This window comes from Lepisosteus platostomus, chromosome 2 (assembly GCF_059453375.1).
Source record: "Lepisosteus platostomus isolate fLepPlt1 chromosome 2, fLepPlt1.hap1, whole genome shotgun sequence".
NCBI lineage: Eukaryota > Metazoa > Chordata > Actinopteri > Semionotiformes > Lepisosteidae > Lepisosteus > Lepisosteus platostomus.
The window spans coordinates 50,341,711-50,364,196 of NC_142612.1; positions in this window are offsets into that span (position 1 = coordinate 50,341,711).

Consider the following 22,486-nt stretch of genomic DNA (forward strand, 5'->3'; position numbering starts at 1 on the left):
GAATGAAGAAAGATGTGAAGACGGGGGTTTAAATTAAATCCTTTCTGTATGAGGTTTAGACTTCTAAATCACAAGCTGGAGTTTATGGCAGGAAAGGGGGTTAACTGATAAGGATTCAAGATGCAAGGAACCTCCCTGGGGGTGTAATCTTAAACTGACCATTTGGCCAGGATCTCTTAACTGGCCAAATACCATGACCTCCCCCTCTTTACCATAAAACCGAGTGACGTCAGAAACGGAAAAGAAAATATTATATAACCTAAAAGTTTGTACCGGCACATTGAACAATACTTCGGTTTTGTTGTTTCTTGCGGGAAACAAGACTTCAGCTTTATTGTTCCTTGCATGTAATAAACTCATCTGTTTTACTTCATCTCGGGATCCAGAACCTTATCTTTCTTTTACAACAGCACCTTTAATGGTGGCTTCTCAAAGCGCTTTATGGGATAAAAACAACAATAACAACAACAGTATTGCATTTCATTGAACTTTGACAGATCGTCTTTAAATCAACTGTTGTCAGAATTTCCTTGCCTCCAAACTACCAAGGGCTCTGAGAATGCCCATGGGCTTTTCACTGATAAACTTGTGTTAACAAAAACACAAGTTTGCTTAAGAGTTGTTAAAACCAGTTTTTATCTATTTTTAGGCACAGCCAGCCGGCTGTTGAGTGGTATTAAATGCAACTTTTTTGTATATATGACTTTGCTAAAATGTATTTAAAAATAAAAAAGATTACAATTGGCACTACTGTAGCTTTTTCACGAACCCTCCTAGAGTTACGAAAACCCTTGCTTTGTTCACAGCCTTCACTATGTCGTTTTTAAGCCATTTTTTTTACCACGCTCGAATATTCTTCTGTCCATATCTTTGGAAGGGAAACAGAAAGCCTTCAAACCAAATGCAATTTGAAGACCATGACTTGTAAAAATGCTCACTACATCCACATTAAACTATCAGTGAGCTAATTCTCTTTTTTTAAACCTCCGGTTTTTCATTGATGCATAATCACACACTAACTGGAAACCGAGGGGACCGCTGTGTGTTAAGAAAGTTAGGTGTTAGCATAAACTATTAGTGAGTGGGTCTGGTAAATTTAGCTGTGAACTGAAGAGTTAAAGTGTAAAGTGTTTTCTCTTTTTAACGGGAAGAGACGTGGTGCCTTAAACAAGAGGGTGTGTGTTTTTTTTTAATCCCTGGCGGAAATGGGCTTCCATAAAAATCAAGTAATAGGTTTATTCCATGCTGAAAAAGCGAAGAAAGAAAACACATTCCATAAGAATCAGCACCTTTATATAGCTCCTTTAAAGGTGGCTTCTGAAAGTGCTTTACAGGATAAAAACAACAATAACAACAACAACAATATTGTATTTCATTGCAATTTGACAGATCATCTTTAAATCAATTGTTGATTTAAAGTTTGATGGTAAATGTTTATATTGTAATGCATACAGCCTCCATTTCTTTATAAAAATGTAAAAAATCGTTTGTGCAGCCTAAGAGGGGGGGTCTGCTCTCATTGACAGCTGACACTCCTGAAAAATGAGTGAAAAATCAATAATGCCAATGTAAACGTCGTATTTACAATTTGTTGATAAAAATGTTAATTTTATAAAACTTTCTCAGTCAAGTATGATAGTTTACCCAGGGAGCTGTGTAAGCATGGGTAGGCAGCAAAAGATCAGCTAAACTGGGAAGATGCAATACCGAAGATATTATTAATAACCTTTTAAATCTGAAGGGAGTTCTAAAGGGATCCCCATACGGTATTAGAGGGAAAGACGGTGACTATTTGTTGTTATTAAAAAATGACTTAGATTCGAGCATGTTGTGATATTTAGAAATATAAAAAAGTCAATTAATTGTCCATAATATTGCTATTTTATTTTTTCAAAGAAATGTTTCCTAAAAGAAAATAAGTGGCACTAGCTCGATTTGAACAGCCAACCTCTCGCTTAGAAGTCAGGCACTTCACACGGTCACGCCACTCACACGGTCACGTGGTAAGTGGTGAAACAGCCCTACACATATCAATAGACATTGTACAGTATGTGTACAGTATATACTACTGTTTGTGTTGCAGTACATGAATATAATTATATCATTATTAATTTCTTTAGATACGCGATTATATTCCCTATTTATCAAATTTTAAAAGTATGCTTGTTTACTCCGGTATCGAGCGTATTCGCAGAAAAGCTTAAAACTACCACTTTTCTCACAGAGTACTGTATACGCATGTTATTTCACATGTTAGTTAAAGACTTTGATGCTTAAAATGTTTAGGGAGAAATGGCAGACTGGTGTGTATTTTGTCTTTAGAAAACCGAGACCAGCCATACAGGTATACCGTTTACATAATACTGTATATTTATGTTCCAAAATTAATATCGTTTATGGCCTTCACATGCGTTATGCTCCTGTTCTTTTTATGGTCAGCTACTAAAATTTCCCTTCAGTGGTAAAATTCTATATAAATATTCAATACTAAAACGTGCACAGTAAAGACTTTCCACAACCGGCCAACGCACCACGTTGGCCAATCAATCACATACCGCGGTATGACGCAGCCAAATGCCTGCAGTACGTGTTTGTGCCGCGCACTTTGAATGGCTGCATCTGTATACACAAACTCTGGAGACCATAGTTCACATGAGATACCAAACAGAGGGGCATGCCAAGAGGTAGCTAATGCACATGTATTTATGGACTAGCATGCAATTGATACCTTTTAATACCAATAATATCACTACTTCCGGCGCCGGAAAGATGGGTTAGACTTCCTGTGCCGGAAAGATGGCGATGGTTTACAGAAAGCTCTCTCGTTGTGTGTCTGTTTTAATATTTATTTATACGTTAATACTCTTGTTTTGTGTTGGACGCTCAATGTCTGTCATTACTTATGATAGACAAATGCTTTTAAACCTGAGGACAGACTCCTTAATGTCATCAAACAACTTTTTTCACGTACCGGACCCCACCTGCTGGATCGGACAAAGATGCGGCGAACAACAACAACAGGTGGGCAGACGCCGGGGGAGACGAGGCGGCGTACTTCACTGAAACCTGGCTGAATGCATGCGTCCCGGACACCGCCATCCAGCCAAAGGGGTTCACCGTTTACCGCATGGACAGAAACCACCAAGCAACCGGCAAACACAAAGGCGGAGGCGTTTGCTTCCTGGTCAACAGCAAGTGGTGCACCGACGTGAAGGTAATCTCTAAATCCTGCTCGCCGAAACTAGAACACCTGACCATAAAATGTCGACCCTTTTATTTGCCGAGGGAGTTTTCCGCCACTATTATCACAACCGTTTACATTCAACCTCAAGCCTGCGTGATAGCAGCACATAGCGAACTCCACAACATTATCAACAAGCACGAAAACTCCCACGCAGAACCCGTCTCAATTGTAGTTGGGGATTTCAACCACTGCAATCTGAGGAAAGTACTGCAAAAATACATTCAGCATGTCACTGTACCGACAAGAGGGGGCAATATTTTGGACCACTGCTACACAACAATAAAAGGAGCATACAAAGCGCATCCCTGCCTGACGAGCTGAACCACTTCTATGCCCGCTTTGATGCTCTAAGCACGGGCAATGCTGAGAAGACCCCAAGTGTGCAGGGTTTGTTTGTTCTGAAACTCTGAGCAGGGTGAAAATCCGTAATGCTGCAGGGCCTGATGGGATACCACCTCGTGTCCTGAGGACATGTGCAGCCCAGCTGACCACAGTGTTTACGGACATCTTTAACTCCTCCCTGTCACAGTCCATGGTCTCCACCTGCTTTAAAAAAAACACTATTGTTCCAACCCCCAAAAAGACAAAAGTGACATGCCTGAATGATTACTGCCCAGTAGCATTAAGATCTGTGGTGATGAAATGCCTGGAGAAGCTGGTGTTGTCACACATCAACTCCTCCATCACAAAGTCCCTGGACCCCTTGCAGTTCGCCTACCAGAACAACAGATCAGTGGATGATGCTGTCTCCCTGGCTCTGCATACAGCCTTGGAACACCTGGACACTAAGAACTCGTATGTGAGAAAGCTGTTTGTGGACTACAGTTCAGCATTCAATTCCATCATACCCAGTCAACTGGTGACAAAGCTCAGGGGATTAGGTCTGTGCAACTCTGTCTGCAACTGGCTACTGGACTTTCTTATCGAGAGACCACAGGTGGTGCGGATAGGCAATAAAACATCAACACCACTCACCCTGAGCACTGGAACCCCACAAGGCTGCTGTCTGAGTCCAAGGTTGTACTCCCTATTTACTCACGACTGCACAGCAAGACACAGCAACAACCGCATCATTAAGTTTGCAGATGACACCACTATAATAGGACTGATCAGTGATGATGACGAGTCCACTTACAGGGATGAAGTTGTACAGCTGCTTAGGTGGTGTCATAGCAATAACCTGGACTTGAACATAAAGAAAACGAAAGAGCTAATAGTGGACTTTCGGAGACACAGGCCATACACTCACAGCCCTCTCAGTATTGATGGAACGAAAGTGGAAACAGTCACCAGCTTTAGGTTTTTTGAATTCACATCTCTAAAGATCTAACCTGGACTGTGAACACTGACTCTATCATGAAGAAGGCTCAGCAGCACCTTTATTTCTTGAGGTGCCTCAAGCGATGGGGGATGCCAATACATGTGTTGGTGAACTTCTACCGCTGCACCATCGAGAGCGTCCTCACCAATGGGATCACCGTGTGGTATGGCAACACCTCTTCGCGAGAAAGAAAGGCACTGCAGAGAATGGTCAATATGGCCCAGAAGATCATCGGCTGCGGTATCACCGAGATTAAACAGCTCAATGAGGACCGCTGCCGTGGTAGAATTCTGGCCATCACCGAGGACAGTCACCACCCCGGGCATGAGCTCTTCACCCCACTGCCCTCAGGCAAGAGATATAAGAGCATACGGACACTTACCACTAGATTCTTCAATAGCTTCTATCCACAAGCAGTGAGACTGGCGAACACATTTAGCCATCCCCCTCGGACCACACCTACACCACCACCATCTCCAGTCATTGTTTACACGTCTTTATTGTTTACATTCAAACTGTCTACATGCTTACTTGAACATTGTCTATTGTTTGTTTGTACATTGTCTTGATGCACTGTTTGCACTTTGTTTTGTTTTTTACACTTGTTTTACAATCAAGAGACTTTCTGTAAGTAAGAATTCCATTGTACCAGTACCGGTTACATATGGAAATAACGTTCAAGTTCACTTCCCCATTTGATTAAAAAATATTAAAATCCTTTAAATATGATATCTTTAATAAAGATAAATCTTTGGAAACTATTTTCCTCAGAAGGTATTTGACATTTGAATCATTGAGTTAAAAAAATAGGTGCCTAAATGGTAAAATGGAAGTTGTGGAAAAAAAATCATACTTTACACTCAACAAAATGCAAGAAGTGTGATATCTATAGGTTGTTTTGCTTAGAAGCTATCGATGTTCCAAAATATGACATTTGAGTGAATATTGAACTTCAAACTAACTTTACTGTGTTTTTTTTCTACGCCAAAGAACTTTCATTTGGCAGTATGTTGTAGAGAATTACGTAACAGTCAAGTATAGATTAATCATTTTTATAACTCAGTTTCTTGCTGCTTTCATTGCACATGCCGTTAAAAATCCCTTTGTGTGCCAGTAATGACGTGTGCTATAGGTTGCTGATTCCTGTCCTAAAGAATGGCATATCTCTGCAGTGCAATCTCTAATAGAAAATAGAATTAACAAATGACCCTGTATTTTTGTATTAAATCTAGTAATGCAACATAGATATATAACACAAATAACAAAAAGGGAAAAGGTTTAAACTGGAAAAGGCTTTAGCTTTTTTGACATTAGTATTCTAATTATATTCTACTTATAGTTTTAAGTAAATGTAAAAAGAAAATTGGTTAAATAAAAAGACAGTGGCTCAGGTTATGTGAATGAGTTTTCTCATCAGGATTAGCAAAGTGCATTCATTTTTAGATCATAGGCACCTCACTATTTTCATAAGAAAGAAAAGAAAGCTCAAGTAATTCAAGAAATAGCTTGTGAAACTAAACATTTATGTTAAAGAATATGTTCAAGTGACTGCACTAAACAACAATGCCATGGCTTTCTCTTCATCACTGTGTCTCTTTGCGTCTCCACAAAACATGGCTGGAACGTGTTGAAAAGGATTCCATCTACTGTATCTGAAGGTCTCTTTTGAGCTGCAGTGCTCCTCTGGGATATCCACCATCATATATTTATTTTGAAATTTGCAGGTCAATTTTGTGATTTAATCCAGATATGACAGTCCCTAAAGCATTAATTGATTCTGAGAGGAATTTATCATTCTGTTAAGAGATAACTATAGGGGAGCAGCAGTTTATTAAATAATCAAGATAGTTAGGTTTATAACTATTCAAGGTTTCTAAAGCTCTTGGGATCTCCTGAGTAGGATTTCTCATAAAATATGGACTTGATATAAAGAAGAGTGAAAGAACATACTGAAGAAAGAAAAAAATAATATCCAAAAACAAATAAAGAAATATGTTTCAATATCCTATGCAAACAATGAAAAACGTTGAACAGAAAGAATACAAAGCTATTCTGCTTCAGGTGTTGGGGTTGAATGTTTTTTATCTAAAGAACAATTTTTAGAAATTCTGTAGTGTAGTAGTTCCTAAACAATTATAGCTGATACCTTATTTTGCAAATACATTTGGAGAAATGTGTATGAACATAATGAAACAAGTGCAAACAATACTGCAGGCTGTTAATTGGCTTATTGTGAGAACATCTAATTGGAAATTACATCTAGCATATGTTTCCTCAGCTTGGCACCTGTGGCTTCATATCTGACAGTCAAAATATCTCCACAGATTCTTTTACAACCTAAATCTGTTGTTCTGAATATGTTTCTGGAGACCTTTCATATGTGTATTTGTGTGAACAACAAAGTGTTTAACTGTATTTGTATGCAGTCTTTCAAAAGTAGATTAAGAGTATTCCAGTGTATATTAAAACAGTCCAGTATTGCCAAGTATGTTGCTGAGTTCCAGGTTTGTATGATCAAAGACTGTCCTTTGAAAGGATAGTGAGCAGCCCAGGTAGTGATAAGGAATTCAGAATGGGACAGATACACTTGCTTTTCATGGCGTTGCATTAAGATCAAAAGCTTCAGCAGAAGTAGTCACAGTAGTTACTGTACATTTTCTGTCTATCATGTATAAAATGGTATAAAATGCCTGAGAAGTTTGATGTGGTTATTAGTGTGTCCTCACTATGAGCAATCTTTCTCAGGCTATACATTTCTATATACATGTAGAAATCACAGTATAGAAACAAGAAAACGCATATTGATTATGAGTGAGGAGAAAGAAGCAGTTTTGAATTTGGATGGTAGAACAGTCACCTCTTACAATTATAGTTATTTATAAGTTTTCAATAAGCCTATAAGTATTCCCTAAAGACTCTGCGTCTGAGGTTGTTTATATTCTAAAGTGCAGAGGCTCATCTTTATAATGGCCTTGTCACCAACTAGTATGTTGTCTCTTTAATGCCAATGTCTGAATGCCCCCTTTTGTAACTGCCTGTAGGCAACACAAAAAATTCTTATATACAAATGTAGCCAATGCAGCTGTTTAAAAATCCCAGAATGCTCATATGTCATATGTAGTAAAAGGATAGAATAAAACAAACATACTGTCCACTGGACATATGGGTCTGTTGAGGGGAGCAAGAAAAAAGAATAGATCTTTACAGCCAAAAACACAGTTGTGCATCTCCAGGGCTAATATTAATTTCAACTGCGATATTAGAGGCTTCACAAAATTCTTTATTTGCTGACGTATTTTGAGTTATTCCTTTTTTAGGCATAATTTAGTCTAACAGATTCTAAAGGAAATCTACAGTGTTTTATAAAAATATTCACCACCATTCAATAATACCCTAATTTTTTTAATCACGGATGATTTTAAGTGAAATTTTACACTTTTTTTCAATCAATATACAAATGTTCAAACCAAACAATTTTATGGATGAAAACGTTAAATGCAAGCAAAAACTGCAAAGGAAACTAAAAACATAAAATGTGTTAATTTCATACTGTGTATGAATAAGAACACCTTTATATATTGTAAGAGAGCAATTATCACCCTTTGTGATAATTATCAATGTCTATCAAGTTGTTTGGGGATACTGTCACGCCCTCTGCAGCCAGAGGGCGCTCCTTCTCTGTCCTGTCCCTAGTTTCCAGTCTGCTGTCCTTCCTGTCCCTCTCTTTCCCTTGGGCTATATATTTCCGGGTCTTGCTCTCTGTCCTCGCTCAGCATTGACGTTCGGATGTCCTGAGACCCGCCTAGCACCAGGGCGCCCCACGTCTGCTCCCTGAGGGCATAGGTTTCTATACGGCATTCCTGAACTCTTTGCACTAATGTGCCTGGGCCTTTTTCCCGTCTCGCCGCTACGCATATGGGTCTTTTTCCGCTCTCCTGCTCCCCACGGTTAGTCCCTTTGGACGTCCGTGACAGATACTAATGGACATCAATGTACAGGCTTTACTCTAGATCACATAAATAGATTCAAGTCAAAACTGACTGGGCCACTCAAGGACATTCACTTTATTCTTGTTTAGCAGCTCCAGTTTAGATTTAGTATTTTTTTACAATCTGAAATATAATTTTAATAATAGTTTTTCATTAGACTAAAACAGGATTTCCTCTATAATTTGCATGTACTTTATTTAATCTATTATCCAGTCCATGTTAATAAGAAGCATCCCCAACAGAATACTACAACCAGCCTTCATGACAGTTGGAATATTGTTGACTGATGTACAGTTCATGTACTGTGTTGGGTTTGCACCAAATACAATGCTTTGCATTTAGACCAAAATAAATTTGTTTAATCTGTCCACAAACTCTTGCACTCAATTTATTTATCATTTAAACACATTTTGCCACCCCTTTTCGAGATCTGCATTATTTTTTGTTCAGTAAGCTTTTTTCTTGTCATTCTGCCGTAAAGGCCAACTTTGTGGAGTGACTAGGATATTGACTTATCCGCATTTGTTTTTCTCAGCCATTGAATTCTGTAGCTGTTTCAAAGTCACAGCTGGCATCCTTGCCTAACTTCTCTGTTTGGAGGGAAAGCCTTTTTTCGGCAGTGTCAATTCAACTTCAAAACAATTTCATCATATTCAAAGGGATTGTTAATGTATTTGATTTTTAAGGTCTTTCTTCAGAATGGTGCCATAACACATTTTATCTACAATTAATTTAATTAATTTATGTTTGAAAGTTTGTTTTAAAATCAATACCTGGCTGAATGGCCTGAATGTCAGAGACAGATACATTTATTCTGAATTCTAATTATAATTATAAACCTAGCAGTGTGACATGTCAGAGTAATTTTGAGCACCAGAACTAATTTAGGCTTGCAGTAACAAAGGGGTCAAATGTTTATGCAGTCCACATCTTTTAGTTATTGCTTTCTGCAAGAATTTGCCATTTTTGTTGACAACATGATGTATACTTCAATTGTAATTCAGCAAGGACTTGTAACAAGTCATACTTTTTGATATTAGGGTATGTGTGTGTGTTCATTTCTTGCTAAAAAAGTCTGTATGCATCATTCACTTGGAACACATCTGAATAATGGGGCATTACAAAAGCCAGAATAACTGTGAATCTCATAAGAGTTGCACAGACACGGACATTAAAACATTTGCCGATGAACAAAATAGGGTTGGTGATTCTGAAGAGAAGAGACCCCTACCCAGAGATAAGATTATAGAAATGGGCCACTACTAAGGAACGCAAGGAAGGACTTTTGTTAAGCTTCAGTTTCATGAAACTTGTAAAACATTCCCTAAAATCATCCATGTATATACCCTATGTACCACAAACACCATATTTTATCATTAAACTTTAAGAAATAAGAGATATTTGAACAAATACCCAGATATCACGTTTTTTCTTGAATTTGAGTGCTTTTTTTAATAAAACAGATGAAACGTCAACATTCTGACTGGAACAAGCATTTATGAAATTATTTAAAATTTAGAGAATAGATTGTTTTTGATCCAATAGCAAAGATTTATGTTCCAATCTCAGAATGCCGAGTCACCCCTCTAGTCCCATTGATTGTATAGCAAATCAGAATTTTAACCCAATGAAATAGTATCCTTCATTCTTTATTGGTTATAGACTGCATGAAGTACAGGATGTGTTGCCAGCTCACATACATCATTCTCTTACAAAGGGTACATTCAAAATGATTAAAATAGATGTACAGCACCATAAATATTTCAGGAAGAAGAGTGCTATGCTTATTTTGTTTCAAATGAATGGGCAAAACATGTTTAGTATAGAAATCTAAATTTCAAGCCTGTTTATTACTCAGAAGTTATGTGATTTCACAAATAATGGACATTTAATTATTTCTCTCCTGATAGAAGCAATAAACATTCCTGAAAGAGATATATGCAAATCTCAGATTGGAATTGGCCTGAGAATCCTGGCAGATAAGACTTTTGAATGTCTCTGATTGAGGGTAGTAAATAGGGCAAGCCAAGAACCACAATTTGGAAGTTAGGCCTGCGAGGACAAGATGCCTGGAACTTCATTGCAGGAAGGTAGAAGTGAGGCCTACGAGCATAGAAGTTAAGCCCGAGAGGACTGGATGTCAAGACCCAGGAAGCCAGCATGCCAAGGAGAAGAAGTAGCAAACAGCTCAACTGGACTGGTTAATTAAAATACGATACACTGCTCCAACCGATCCAGCCAGCAACCCATCTACTTGTACTCCACAGCAGTGATGGATCCACTCCCGAGCTGAATCACTACATTCCTTACATTGACAAATCCTCATGGATTTGGTGATCCCTACTTCCCTGATATCCAGAACATAAGCAATAGAAAAACACCTAGCTGTTCTAGTTTGTGCACTTCCTAAAGAAATAGTTTGCATTTTCAAATGTGCTTGGGTTCATTTCTTGATAGAAATGAGTAAAATGTTTTTGTATGCCTTTTTCCTCAAATTAGAATTTGAGCTTACTAACACTTAGTTGCTCAATATCTTAGCAACTTGCACTTTTCTAATTCACCAATAATTTTCCAATCATTTCCTTACGCTTTTCCATAATTCTTTTATTTGTATTATTGTAATCATGATAAACTAATCTATTGTAATAAAAACAAGCCATCCTGATCTGAATTCATTCAGATCTTGGATTTGGGTTGTTAAATATTGTGTTAATTATCACATTAACCTGATTGTGTTTTCAGATGACAAAGTCAATAAAGGGTTGTTGTGATTATCACTAGATCACAAGACCTATTCTATACCTTCCCCTTGTGTTTCAGTAACATCTAGGATAATAGTTTGGGTCCTGTGTTTGTCAGTGCTTACAACAGGGTCTTAGGTTTATTCACACGTGCCATTCTCCTAGACTATGTACATGATTGACTGGAGATTCAGGCTCCAAAACAAATCATCTCACAGACCTGTACAGTATATGTGAGTGTTGTAGTTGTGTCTTGCTGGGACAGTAACATTACACTGCTGTCTTGAAAAACATGTGAATCAAGTCACAATTTACTAGTTTTACTGAGAATTTGAACATGCTTTTCTGGTGAATGCAAAACAACAGAACAAGTCCAAACTCCTTCCAGATTTGTCTTCAACCACCATAGACTGACAGCACATAGCTGCAGTATCCTTTATCCAAAATTTCATATAATGTATCTGCCTGTGAGAGTGTCTTCACTTATGTTTGAGCCACTTATTAGGCAATCACTTCATTCACCACTTTTCTTTGTTGCAAGGAACTAGATTTCTGTATATAGAAAGCTTTTTTTAACTGTAAGAAGAATGAATGTTAATATAATGCAATAGTCAACGCATTACCTGTAATTGTGTTAGCTAATGATATGAAGTGAATTTCCTTGTTGCAATGATTTGTAACCTTATACCATGACCTTCCCTTAATAATCAAGTTATCGCAGTACAGTCTCCTTTAACACTTTTTAATTGCATTCTCCTATGACACTTAGTAACTGAATATCATATCAGCCCTTTAGCCTTACAAGCCAACCAAAAAGATTAAATGTGTTGTGGACCATGAAGCTTAATTGCAAAATGTGTTTCAGGAAATATTACACAAATTAAAGTAATATCAAGGCAAGATATACTACACATAATACTGAACATTACTATGAATTGTTACAACTCAGTGACTTGTCAGCTTTTTGTTCTATATTTGAAAGCTCATAAGGACAAACAGATGCAAGGCAACCATGCCTATGTTTGCCTCTGCTTGTCTTCTTCTGTGTAATAAATGACCCAGTATGATTCCTTTGTGCACTTTACAGTTTTACATTTGCAGAACCTGCCTTATAGGTGCAAATAAACCCTTACATTTGCATGCATTCAACCAGAAACTGACAAAGATTGCAGGCAATGAAGCCATTTGACAACAAGATAAAAATCTTTACTGTTTCTGAACCAAAGATTAGGAAACTTCCAAATTCAAGAACAGTAATGTCATTCCCATTCAATCTTTTCTGTACTTTTTTCAATTAATAGAGATAATGAAGAGATTGATGTCAACAAAAAGAATGTGTTTCTTGCAGTGAACCATGAATGCAGTTTTAAATGCACTTCCCTGTAGAAGAACAGTAAGAAGTCCACTGTCTTACCTTTACTAATGCCTTTTCCGTTCAAGACAACAAAAAAAAAAAACATTATTTGGGTTCTTTCACTCTGTCAGTGTAGGATGTTCCTTAAGGTCTGAGACTGTATCTGGTCACTCTTAACTGGACTGATTCCAGAGCAGCTACAGTATATCTCTTTTGACATAGTGACCATAATTGTACAGTATAGGCTAAATGTGGTCTCACTAGGTTAACTGTATAATCATTTTCTTTGGTTTGAGTTGTGCACTTTTGACTATTTACAGTGACTTCACATTTTGTTTTGCCTTTTGTATTGCTTCCTCACTTTCCATCAATTGAGATGGGTATCCCTTATAAGCAGCACGTCCACACTCTTAATTGAGCCAGGGCATCATAAATTGAGTCCATATTTTGCTATCTAGCTGAAGTGCAAAAATTTGTGCCTCTGAGTCTGCTCTACCATGAGAATTTCATCTGGACTGGTCTTTTTCCCAAGCACCTTCTTCCTCCTCTGTGTTGCCCATTTTATAATTATAATTTATAATTATAACTTACAGATGCAGCCATTCAAAGTGCGCGGTACAGACACATACCGGAGGTAATTGGCTACGGCGTCACGCGCTGTGACGCACGATGACGCGCGGTACTGCGGTAAGTGATTGGTTGACCGACAGGGGCACTCGTGGTCCATTGGTCTGTCGTAGAAAGATTTACAGTAAACGTCTTTACTGTGCCCGTTGTAGTATTGAATATTCATATGGAATTTTACCACTGAAGGGAAATCTTAGTAGCTGAGCATAAAAAGAATAGGAGCATACTGTAACGCGTGTGAAGGCCATAAACGATATTCATTTTGGAACTTAAACATACAGTATATGGCTGGTCTCTGTACTTTAAAGAAAACATACACACCAGTATTCCATTTCTCCCTAAACATTTTAAGCATCGAAGTCTTTAACTAACGTGATACCGGAGTCAACAAGCATACTTTTTAGAATTTGATTAAAAGGGAATATAATATGGAATTGCGTATCTAAAGAAATTAATAACGATATAATTATATTCATGTACCGCAACACAAGAATAGTACACGCTGTACATTGTCTGTTGATAATGTTTCTGTAGTGCTTTTTCAGAAGACTGCATGTGACCTTGCCGGTGGTGCTGTGGGTTAGGTTCCTGACTCCCATGTCATATGGTCTGTGATCGAATCCCACTGGAGCTATGACTTATTTTTTAACTAACATTTCTTTGAAAAAATGAAACGTTTCCCTTGGTCAGAGATTAAATAAAACCTAACTCGCACCAAACAAATTTATACAGTATGCTCCTATTCTTTTTATGCTCAGGTACTAAGATTTCCCTTCAGTGGTAAAATTCCATATAAATATTCAATACTTAAACGGGCACAGTTAAGACATTAAATATACATATACATACTGTATACAGTACAGTTTGCATACGGTAATATGTTTATGTTCCTAAATCAATCTCTTTTCTGAGCATGTGAAAGACTTGGTGAATCGATTCTCAAAAATTACTGTACTTTGCATGATTGGAAACAAATGCGTGATTGCAAAATGCTCTATAAAAATTTACTCTATTACAAATTTACAATTTGTTGATAATAGAAATGTTAGGTCCTCTAATGCTTTGTGATAGTTGGCCCACCCAGGCAGCAAAAGATCAGCTGCACTGGTAAGATGCGACACTGCAGATATGATTAATAACCTTTTAAATCTGAAGGGAGATCTGAAGGGATCCCCCCCCCCACACACACACAATAGAAGCAGGAAGCAGAAGCAGGGACTGTTGTCAGAAGGGAAGAAGGTGACTATTCATTGTTATCAAAAATGACTTCGATTTGATCATGTTGTGATATTTTGAAATATAAAAGTCAATTGATTGTCCATAATATTGCTATTCTATTTTTTCGAAGAAATGTTTGTTAAAAGAAAAGTCACAGCGCCAGCTGGATTTGAACACACAACCCGTGAGTTGGTAATCAGGCACGTCGACCAGTGGGCTACAAGGGAAGTCGCATGAAAAGAGAGGCGAAACAGCCCTACACAGCCCTGTCGCAGTACACGAATATAATCATATCATTATTAATTTCTTTAGATACGCGATTCCATATTATATTAGCAGAAAAGCTTAAAACTACCACTTTTTCACACGCTATTTCACGTTAGTTAAATACTTCGATGCTTAAAATGTTTAGGGAGAAATGGAATACTGGTGTGTATTTTTTCTTTAAAGTACCAATTCCTGGAATCTGACTGGCTGACACCCTTCTGAAGTGGTACCATAATCCCTGGTATATGGAAAAGAAAGCGTAGATAAAAAAGCTTGGATTCTCATGTATCTGATACAAGTAGTCTTTGCTGTGCTCTTGAGGATCCTTGTGATATTTTGAGCTCTGGTTAAATGATATGTGTCGCAGTTTAAATAATTTTCGTAGTTAGAAATTATGAAACGCTCTGTTAAAAGCAAGGGAGTTTTTATGTCCGTTACAGTAAAAGAAAATGCCTGACAAAGTAGGGCTTGGACAGATTCCAAGTGCTTGTACAAATGTGCTAAAGAAATTATACTTTGAGTATACAGCTTGTCCAAAGTCATTCATTATTAATACTATTAGTAATATCTTTGGTAAAGGCTTTGATGCATAAATATTTCTGATAAAGGTAGGTTGTGTACTTTTGTCGAACTGAGCAATCTTGCTTTCATAAAATATACCAACATTTTAATGACTGATGATTAACATGCTGTAATACACAGTTCAAATTTAAAAGCTCAAATACTGTACATGAGAGGTTAAGCTCCCCCTGGCGGTTTTACAAGGTGATGCCGGATACTTTCCGGCATGACGTCAAATGACGCGATTAACCCCTTGATACTGCGTAATACTGTTTTTAGTTGTATTTTCTGAACTGTTGATTGAGACTTAATCATTTAATCAGAACTTAATTAACTAAAGTAAACCAAGGTAAACTTTATAATTGCTTTGATAACAGACTCTGGACCCCTTACATCTCAGCAAACATCCCCTCTGCCTACACAATGTTTACACTGCCTACACAATTTATCTAGATTCTTAAACACCTCCATTGTTACCTACCTCAGCCTGTAACAATATTATTTATATATAGGTCATCCTCTTGTTTAGTTGTAATAAGTCTTTCCATAAATGTCATGTAAGTCAGACTTGTTGGTCTGTAATTACTTGAGTCAGTGTTCCACTTTTCCAATTACTGGTAATTTTTCAATTAGTGGAAAAGTGGAAAACTACAACAACAAAAGAACCCTTTAGAGGGTTAAGTTAATAAGTAAGAGAAATCTCTGATTTCACTCAGGGGTTCACAAAGGAAGAATTAAAAAACAGAAATATTTTTTTTATTATTAAATACTATCAGTATAGAAATGACTGACTTGTTCTTGGTCCTACAATCACTAATAAACAACAGACACTAAAAACAGAATAGTACTTACTGGTAATTAAAAAAGTGACATAAACTTATTTATTTAATCCATTGCATTATTCTTTTCCATCTCTCTATTAACATTTCTAATTTTCTTTTTAACCTGTGCTTGCAATGTATTCTTTATGTTTCATTAAATTGTGTTGTCTTTTGCTAATCTTAACATCTTAACATAATTTGATATTATAAGCTCATAAAACTGTACGACTGTAATTCTTAACTAGAAAATAAAAATTATACACACATGTAATGTTGCCATAGCCAAAATGTAAATGTAGTGGCTCTCTGAAGGCACCAGTTCTGTAGGGTGTGGGCATTTACTGAGACAATTATTAATTGTAGCAGTAAATCACAAAATTGATTCTTTTGATGGCTTTAGAATCCAACCATGCGACATAACTCAAACAACGCACACACACAGGTACTAATACACGAGGATAAATTTATTAATACATAGAATATGCATATAAACCTAACATATCTTATCGAGAGGGTTATCAGAATACAAAAGGTATATATTCAGTCAGTTACAAAGTGTTACACATATCAAGAGGACATACGTTCAGTATATCATTCATTAAGACCGTTTCATAAATGAACTTGGTTATAACTTCTACATTAGATACTCAAAACAAGTACATAACTCTTAGGAATTAAATTGATATCAACTGGTTGGGATAACAATTGAATTCTCGAGCTGTAATGCATTGAAGTTGAATACTCATTCAATCTCTGGGGATTCAGATCTCATGCGGGCTCAAAGAAACAGTTGCAGGCTGTTGCTGTCCAATCCACGCTCTCTGGCTGTGCTGTGCGGTTTGCGACGATGCACTGCAGATGCTCACTTGCTGGCTAGTTAGTGTTGGCTTTAACTAGCAAAGTTTGTGCACAGGAGAAAAGATGACTGTGGGTCCCAGCAAGTCAGGAAGAGGACCGGTTCGTTCCTGATGAAGAGCTAGTTCTGAATAGTGATTCAGCTGTCCACAGTTCCGACTTGTTCACGAGGCCTGCTGCTGGTGCTAACCTCGGGTGGATCCTCTGGTTACTCTCTGGCAACCTCCGCTCTAGACTCTTAGAACAAAGGAAAGTTCTGGCACTCGGACACACTGGCCGTTCCGTGGTTGTCCGGGATGAGTCTCAGGATGGTCACGAGGCGCTCTGCGAGAATGTCCTGCCCTTGGGAGCCTTCTGCTCCTGGGCCGTCCTGCCCTGGAATTTTCCTTTGAATTCCCTTTAGAAAAGTTTCAGAAGTCTCTCCAGAATCTCACTGAATCTACCAGGCTCTCTGTGTTGCCTGTTTTTACCTGGAGGAACTTCAGCTCGTTGATTGGCTGAAAGTTCCATGGGCATCAGAGTCCCACGTGGGTTACTCAGCCCTACCAGTCCCTGATTGGTAGATCAAGGTGAGATATGAGTCACTTACTCCTGACACTTAGGAATGCAGTTCAGATGTCCATCTGGCACTCCCTAGACAGATAGGCGCCAATGGATGACCATTGATCATGGTAGCCAGGCTTAGCTAAGTGCATCCCCCTTTGGGAGCTGTCCTTATCAAAGGAACCTTAAATCAGCCTGCATGAATAGTTTCTCTGTGGCTGTACCACAGAGATGAACAGAGAAATGGGGCCTCGTTTGGGAAGGCTCAGAACACTTAATTCTTTCTTATTAATAAGCCTCGCCGCTACACACATTTGTAAGGAATGTGTATATATAATGTGTATAATATAACATGACCATGTGTATATATAATATGAATAAAACATATTCAAAATGTAATAACAACATAGACAGACCAGATAGGTGAATAACCCAAGCATTAGGTAACATTTGAGGTATGTGAGTAATTACTAAATAAAATTTAGTAATTATATTTTCTGGCTTAGTTTTGGTGAAAGAGTAATCAGAGTCAAATATGATAAACAAGATAAGCTATTTTAATTACAAAGTTTACAATAAACAACACAAAACATTACACAACATACACCAGTTACTCGATTGCACAACTATTTGTTTCCCATCCCACAGACCTAGAAACCCTAAATTCTACCCCTGTTATCTGAAAACACTAGGTACCACACTGAAGTGCCAAAAGAGGTCCTTGCCTCCTATCAAAAGATTACAACTCAGAAGTAAATCCTCCTTCCTACAAATTGTTTACCCAAAATTGAATGGGAATCAGTCTTTCTATTCTAAAAATATTTCTCCAAACTAGGAGACATACTATTTAGTCTGAGGACATTTAAAATAAAATTAAGAAAACAAAAGAATTAGTGATACACTCAGTGCCAGCCACACTTCAACTTATAAATGTTAATGAGCAACATCCACTGATTAAAAAAAAAACTAAACTCATTCTCTACACATTGTCAGCACAGTATTACCCTATATGCTTATATATGTGTTTATATTCTGACACTAAACTTGTTGTTGCCATTATTGCAGTCATTATTCATTTTTTTAATTTACCTTGTCTATGCCTCGTGTCCAACTTCATGTTATTGAATAGTTTTTCCTATTCACACTTTCAGCACCTGTTCAAAGACATGGCTCTGGTTTATTTTTCTCTTTCTCTCTTTTACTGTCAGATCTTTATTTGTATTCACATACTGTATTCTCTCATAACCCCAAACATATCACATAAATTCAGTTTGTTTGCTTGTATGTATGTCAAAAAATAATAAAAAACTGAACTTCTCAGACAACACAGAGTATGTTTTAAAAAAATGCAGGCATTAAACTCTTGAGAAGATTTTTCAGCTTTGTTGTAAGCAAGCACATCTGGTAGAGACCATGCGTTCTTTTAACTTTTCCACTTAGTATGGGAATCTTGGTGCCAGGGCATTATAAACATGGGTAGCAAAAGTATTGGTCAGAAACAGTTGCAGCTGAACCACATATATACTAGGAATGTTTACAGGAAAGCAATCTCAATATTAAATGATGCCTCACATCCGTCACACTCCCAATATGAAAGACTATCATCTGGGTGTTTTATGTACTCTACATTATACTGTTTTTAGCTATCTCAGAAACCTCTAAATAAAAATCCTACTGTATGTGGACGATAAAGAAGGTAAAGATTTCACAATGAAGAAAATTGGAATTTCCTAAAATAAATAAGACAGTAAACTTTGTCTTGTCTTCTTTCTCTCTTTCTATTCTATGGAAAAAGATAGGTGGAATCCTAGTGGAGAAGCAGGGGGTGCTCCGCCCTTTCCTCTATCATTCAATTATCTTTCCTATTTGAACACTAACCCTGCTAACACACACATCTACAAATGATTGTACAAGCAGTAGTCAAAGCAACTTCATTTTCAAATTGTCAGATGATACAGATGTTCTTGGCTTAATGCACAGAGGTAGCAGCTCATCTGTATACATGTCAGAAATCCAAAGGTTTGTGCAGTGGTGTGACAACAATAGCCTAATTCTGAATGTTAAAAAACAAAAGAAATAGTTTTTGATCCCAGAGAAGTTGATGATCACTCACAGGTAGTAAATCCACAAAGAATTTATCACTCAGGTTGATTCATATGAGTACTTAGGTGTACACATAGACAGTAACCTGCGCTGGACTTCTCATGTTGAGGGTGTTTGCTCCAAAGTTCAGCAGAGCTTGTATGTATTGTCTAAGAGTGTTTGGGGTTCGACAGGAAGTAATGCTACTCTTTTACCATGCTGTAATCGAGAGCACTATCAGATACGATATTTCAGTGTGGTTTTGTAATCTATCAATTAATGTAAAATTGCAAAGTACCAACCTCATCTAGATAGCTTTGAAGGCTACGGAAGTGAAACAGCATCCCTCCCTGCAGACAATCTTTGAAAAATCCATAATCAAACAGAGAGGAAAAATTATATCAGATCCTTCCCACATCCTCAACTCTGAATATCAACTTCTTCCTTCTGGCAAACATTTTAGGGTTCCCAAATGTAAGTCAAACAGATACAGTACAAACATTCCTTTGTTCCACTATCCATAAAAGCTGTCAACACAAATGTCAATTTTGACTCTTACAACCCTTGTGCGCAATATGTGCAATTGTGAGCAATATGTTTTGTGATGTGTTATAAATGTTACATGTTGTTATGTGTTATACTGTACATGTGCAATAGAGTGATGTGCAATGTTTTTCTTTTCTTCTTTTTTTTTTGCTTGTATTCAACTTAAATGTACAGGAGTGTTCGGTGTCCATAAAAAAATTCCTTCAGCGGACAATTAAATCTTATCTTATCTCCTCCTCCACAGCTACCCAGCTCTCTAGCAGTTTCTGTGCAGATTTCCCAACAGCTTTCACAAACTTGAAACAGCTTCTCGCTCTGTAACTGATATTAACTCCTGTCTGCTCAAGCTTGAAAATTCTCTTCATTCAGCTCCGCCTCCTTTAGCCCCGCCTAGCTGAAGCCTCAGACTCTATGCTGCTCTCAGGCCACCCTCATTTTCGCCACCAAATCCCTGAACATAAATATGACTATTCCGTTTCTCTCCTCATATTAGATGGCTCTGATCGCAATTACACATTAGTGGAATCTGGATATCTCCTGTTGAATTTCTGAATTTCTCTATTTTCCTAGATGCTATCTGTTCTTTCCACCTTCCACAGTGCCAGGAATGGACTACTACTGCTTATTTTTTGTTTGTTAAGGTGGTTCTTTATTTTGCCCAATTAAATTTTCAGTTTGAACCAATTTGTAATTTATCCACTCTTCCTGTTCTAAGGCACACCCCTATTTGAATATTCATAACCTAGCGGTCATGCCGTTTCTAGACTTATCCGTCCCTCTGCTCCAAAATGATTCTCTTCTTTCTTGTAACAGTTGAGCTCCAAAAGGTTTTCTCGTTGGCTCCTTCCTAGAGTCTCCTTTTCCATTTTTTCCATTTTGGAAATACTAGCAATAGATAATAAGGAGCTGAAATGCCTGAGAGAGTGGTGTTCCTCTTCTGTTCTTTTCTTTTGTTTATTTTAATTATGCATTGGCACACTATTTGTCTTCACAGGTGTTGGGAGGGAAAGTGTTGGTCCGGGGTCCATCTTTGCGTGGTAAGTGATGTTCACTTCCCTGACCTCAGGATGGCAGCGCCACCTTGACCCTTTCTGGGGAGGTTCTCAAGTGTGAGATAGAGGGGACCCCCCAGCCACATTATTTTCAGGAACTCTAACTTGCTAATTCTCTTTCACTCGGTCACCTGAGGATTTATCCCAGATGTGAGGCAGTGTCAGGGGACTTCTTTCGCTTCCTTCTCGCGCAGCTTTCTCTTCATTATCAACCCCTCGAGCAGCGCCTCTTAAGATTCCTCCAGTCAGGGGTCCTTTCTCTTCCCCCTTGAGGGATTCATTCCCAGTGGTGAGGCAGCGCCTCTCATGCGACTCTCAGTGAGTCAAGAGGCTATCTCTTCCTTTCTAATCCCTGATGGCAACGCCTGTTCATGAGGCAGCACCTCTCAACTCAACCTTCAAGGAGTCCGGGGAGTCTTCCTCTTCCCTTTCTATCCTCTGAGGGCAGCGCCTGGTCATGAGACAGCACCTCTCAAAGCGACCCTCAAGGAGTCAGGGGAGTCTTCCTCTTCCTTCCCTACACCTGAGGCCCTAGCTTCCAGTTGTGAGGCAGCGCCTCTCAAGCGACTCTCCGCGAGTCAGGGGTGTTCATGTTTTTTCACCCCGGAGGCTGCCGAGTCAGCCAACTCAGTCGGCCACCTGAGTTTATGTTGGATCTATATCTGCTGAAAGTATATCCTTTATCCTTCATTTTTCTTCAATAACAAGGTTGCATAGGACTTCAGATGGTGATGGCTCCAGGAGCAGAAATTCCAATCCCATCTCTAGCTTTCAAAAATCACAGATTTTTATCTACTGAAACAGTAAATATATCAAGACTGAGAGATACTTACTAGTCCCCTATATTTGTAACAATATCATATACTATAATTATTGTATGTATATATAATATTTATATGTGAATATGAATAATAAAGTAAATTTATCTACTGAAACAAGGAGAACATTTTCAGTAGAAAAGGAGTTTCTCATTTAATTCCAGCAAAGCCAGGATAGGATAGGAAAAAACTGTCCTTTCATGTTTATAATGCATTAGTTGCATTATGTAATTTACATTGTATAATTAGCAGTAAGAAAAAAAAACATATAAATAATTTTAAGGTGTATGTAAACCTAAATAAATCACATCTAATTCACAACAGACTGTACATTATTTTTTCATATTTCTGGCTAGCTCGCTTTGTGAAACCCAATGGTGTCATGTTTGCTACACGCTATACAGGTTCATTTGTGTTATTGCTACTTTTATTTTATTTTTTAATATT